At 42.2% G+C, this 4,502-nt stretch overlaps 1 protein-coding gene across 1 annotated transcript in view; it reads right to left on the bottom strand.

The window, feature by feature from the left end:
* Positions 1-4,502, bottom strand: part of Exoc4 (exocyst complex component 4) — a 719,572-nt gene that overhangs the window by 669,385 nt on the left and 45,685 nt on the right. The window lies entirely within an intron of this gene.

Here is a 4,502-nt window from a genome sequence, read left to right as displayed (position 1 = left end):
ACACACACACACACACACACACACACACACACACACACACCAGGGTAGTCACAGAACTCCGAAGTTAAAAACCTCAACATAAAAGACAATAGAAAGTAGCCTCTGTGGTGATCTGAATGAGACTGACCCACAGTTCATATGTTTGAAGGCTTGGTCTCCTGTTAGTGAAACTACTTAGGAAGGATTAGCAGATGTGGCCCTGTTGGAGGAGGTATGTTATCAGAGGTGGCCTTTGAGGTTTCAAAAGTCCCCACGAGGCTCAATCTCACTCTTTCCTGTAGCTTGTGATCAGTTGTGCGCTGTTTGCTGCTTCTGCAGTGCATTGCCTTCCTACCTGCTGCAACGCTAGCTGCTGGGATATTTCTGTGACAGGTCTGAGCATGTTGCTGTTTGTTGGAATGTGGAAGATTTGGAGACTTTGGATTAGGATAGCAGCTGAATACTTTAAGCAGGGCTTAATGGAGATGACAGTAGTACTGACACCATGTAAACTATGAAGACCCAGCACAAGAGGTTTCAGAGAAGAAAAGTGACTACTTCTGCCATTGTCCTAAAAATCTGCTAGAGGCTAAATTAAAGAGTTTTAGAATAATGGTTTTGGCAGAGGAAATCTCAATGTGGCCTAGTATTGATTGTGTGATAGGGTTATTGGTGATCAGGCGGATCCATGGCATCTCTCTGACTCCAAAGCCTTGCAAAGAGAAATACAAAATGAATAGTTTGAGGAGAAAAAGAGCACCAGGAAGTGTAATGGTGAAGGCAAATCTTGTGCTCAAGGAGATAAGAAGTTTAAAGAAAAGCCTGATGTTAAGTGAAATCAAAGGAGAGGTAACCTCAGAGCAAGATCAGGCCCAGTTAATCCTGAAACCTGTGAAAGGAAAAGATCTGAGGGATTTCCTAATGCCTAAAAAAGAAAGAAAGCTATGTAAATGTTATTCAAGAAGGGCACTGCTGTGGGAGTCCCCTCTGTATGCTGTGATTACCATTAATGGTTAAAGAAAACTGCCTTGGCCTGTTGATAGGGCAGAACTTAAATAGGTGGGGGAAATTAAATTGAATGCTGGGAGAAAGAAGGAGGAGTCAGAGAGATGCCATGGAGCCGCTGGAGACAAATGCTGGTTAAAATCTTGCTGGTAAGCCACATCCCCATGGCAATATACAGATTAATAGAAATGGGTTAAATTAATATAAGAGTTAGCCAATAAGAAGCTAGAACTAATGGGTCAAGCAGTGATTTAATTAATACAGTTTCTGTGTGATTATTTAGTGTCTAAGCTAGCCGGGAGGCCTCCCTGCTCCAACAGGGCACAGGTTCTAGCCCCAGCAAGCATTAGAACTTGGCAGCACTGGCCAGGTGGTTCTGGATTTAGAATCAAGAGAATATAGGACATGGGTTGTGTAATCTTCCTCCCCAGTCATGGAAAGCCACTAGACCAGACCTGTGACAAGCGAGTCCCTACCCAGAGGCCCAGAGAGAACAGCTATGAAGGAGAAACCAAGATTGCATTAGAGACCCGAGATGTTGGAGGTGACACTGCTGCAGTGAGATAGCGGCCAAGGAGAGCTGTATACAGGAAGTGGAGCCAGCCCAAGAGAGGAAAGTGTGTTGCAAGACTGGAGGAACCCTCTAAAAATTTGGAGTTTGTCCTACAAGATTTCAATCTTGCTTTTGCTCAATATTTCCCCTCTATATCCCCTTTCCTCCTTTTTAGAATGGTAATGTATATTAAGTGCCATTGTATGTTGGAAATATGCAAGTTGCTTTTCCCCTGTGAGATTGCCTTGAGTCTCAGGGGAGACTTTGAACTTTTGAAACAGCATTGAAAATGAAAGTCTATGGATACTTTTGAAGTTTAACTAAATGTATTTTGCATTATAATATGACTACAAGCCTATGGGGTCAAGGAGTGGAATGTGATGTTTGGAATGAGAACGGCCCCCAGGCTCAGACTAGGAATGCTTGCTTCCCAGTTAGTGGAACTCTTGGGAAAGATTAGTAAGTGTGGCCCTGTTGGAGGAGGAGTGTCATTTCAAAAGCCCACACCAGGCCCACTTTGTCTATTTCTGCCTGCAATTTGAATATTACTGTGAGCTCTGAGCTATTGCTCCAGAACAATGCCTGCCTAACATTCACTGTCTGTCAAGATAACCATAAACTAACCCTAACCCTCTGAAACTGTAAGCAAGCCTCCAATTTAAGCTTCCTTTTATAATCAATCAGCCTTGGTCATGGTGTTTCAGCACAGCAACAGAACAATAACTAATATACGCTCTTATTTCTATAAAAAAAAAAAACACAAAAAAATTTTAGAGGCTTCAAAATTACTTACAAAGTTAAAATACAGAAGTCAATCAAGCTTTTTAATATATAGAAAATAGCCATTTTATTAAATTAGTTCACAAAGTAAATCAGTTTTCCCATCACAGGAACAAAACACCAGAGATAAGCAACTTGTAAGGAGTAAATTTTTTATTTTGGCTCATGGTTTCAGAAGTTTTCAGTCCTTGATGACCAACTTCTATTATTCCGGGTTTATGGCGGCACTATATGTGTGTGTGTGTGTGTGTGTGTGTGTGTGTGTGTGTGTGTGTGTGTATGTATATATAGAGACAGAGACAGAGAGAAACAGAGACAGAGAGGGAGACAGAGAGAAACAGAGACAGAGAGGGAGACAGAGAGAGACAGAGAGAGAGAGAGAACAGGAACATGTGAAAGAAAGAAAGAGGACACCTGTTCACCTCACAAAGCCAAGAAACCAACACTCTCTTCCAGAGCACCTCGTCCCATGATTCTACCAATCTATCACTTCCTGATATTTCTACCACCCAAGAGTGTGCCACAGCCTATTGGTCTTAAGGATATGAGTCTCTGAGGGAGTGAAGTGACTCAGATGACTTACCAAATAACATGCCAATGAAGCAGAAGAGAAATTTAAGATATTGCTATATTAAAAGATTTAAAAAAAAAAAAAACCAAGCTGGGTGGTGGTGGTGCACACCTTTAATCCCAGCACTTGGGAGGCAGAGGCAGGAAAATCTCTGTGAGTTCAAGACCAGCCTGGCCTACACAGTAAGTTCCAGGAGAGCCAGGGCTATACAGAGAAACCCTCTCCTGAAAAACAAAAAGAAAAGATACAAAAAACAAACTGGTTTCAGGAGGTTAGAATTATCAAAATCAGGTTCATAAATATGGCAGTCCATACTGAATAATGCCCCATATAAAATTATAAAACTAGACAAACAACATTCAAAATGTAATTAGCAAATATCTAAGATCACATCACAGAACCAATCTTGTATATTCATAATCAAGTGGTTTAAATAAACTCCTAGAATTCTCCAACATACCACATCAGTCCTTAAAGTTAGACTATTACATAATATAATGGTCTGTCCGTCTGTCCTGTCCCTTTAAGAGACAAGCCCTGTCCACTCCCACCCCCACCCCACCCACCAAGGCAACCAGATCTTACTTCTACTTTCAGCCTGAGCTATTTCCTTTTCATCTCTATCCTGAAGAGGCATCTTCTGCCTTTCTCCCTTCCCCCCATTTCTCCCCTTCCCTCCCTCCCTCCCTCCCCTCTCTCTCTCTCTCTCTCTGTTACTCTTTTTTTCTCTCTCTCTCTATTCTCTTCCTTCTCCCCTTTCCCCGTTTTCCTTTCCCCTCCATAACCCACTAAATAAATACCCACTTTCTCAGCATAGCATGCCTAATAAGTCTCTGTCTCTCACCCGCATGGCTCCCTGCCTGGGACCAGCTGCCTTCGTGGCCTGCAGTGGTCTCATGACCCACTGCCCACTGCTGTCACTTGGGGACCTACGGTGTTTTACCATAACACATAATAAAGAGTCAACTAAAAATATTTGCGTTTTTCTTACATACATATTTTTTAAAATAAACAATGTAGTAAAGATAATAGATAATACTAATAGGGAACATTTTAAATACTTCCCAGAAATTTTTACACATTTTTTTGATCATATTCACCCTCTGTCTCTGAACTCACCCCAAATATATCCCACTTCCCTTCCCACCCAACACTGTATCCTTCCCATCCCCTCCCCATCATCAAGGGCTCAAATGTTCTTAGATGCAAGGCCTACCACTGAAGCATGGTCAACTTATCCAATACAGTACAAATATACAGTTACCAAACCAGAAGTTCAAAAGCCTGGTGGTGACATCTATGCCTACAAAAAATAAGGTCTTCGTAATGGAGGATGTAGTAGGTTACTGAACTGTACTGCTGCCATGATAGGCTCAATAGAAACCAGCCAAAGAGTAGGCCTAAATTTCAGTTTACCCTAAGGCAACACCTGGTTCCAGCAAAGACCACAAACGGAGACTACCCAGGAACCACCCAGAAATAGGCCAATGAGCATGAAAGGAGAATATATCCACCTTTCCAGGCTGGAGAGATGGCTCAGTGGTTAAGAGCATTGCCTGCTCTTCCAAAGGTCCTGAGTTCAATTCCCAGCAACCACATGGTGGCTCACAACCA

This window comes from Microtus ochrogaster, unplaced genomic scaffold, assembly GCF_000317375.1.
Source record: "Microtus ochrogaster isolate Prairie Vole_2 unplaced genomic scaffold, MicOch1.0 UNK4, whole genome shotgun sequence".
Classification (NCBI taxonomy): domain Eukaryota; kingdom Metazoa; phylum Chordata; class Mammalia; order Rodentia; family Cricetidae; genus Microtus; species Microtus ochrogaster.
Note: the sequence above shows the minus strand (reverse complement) of the source record. Positions and strands in the feature narration are given on the sequence as shown.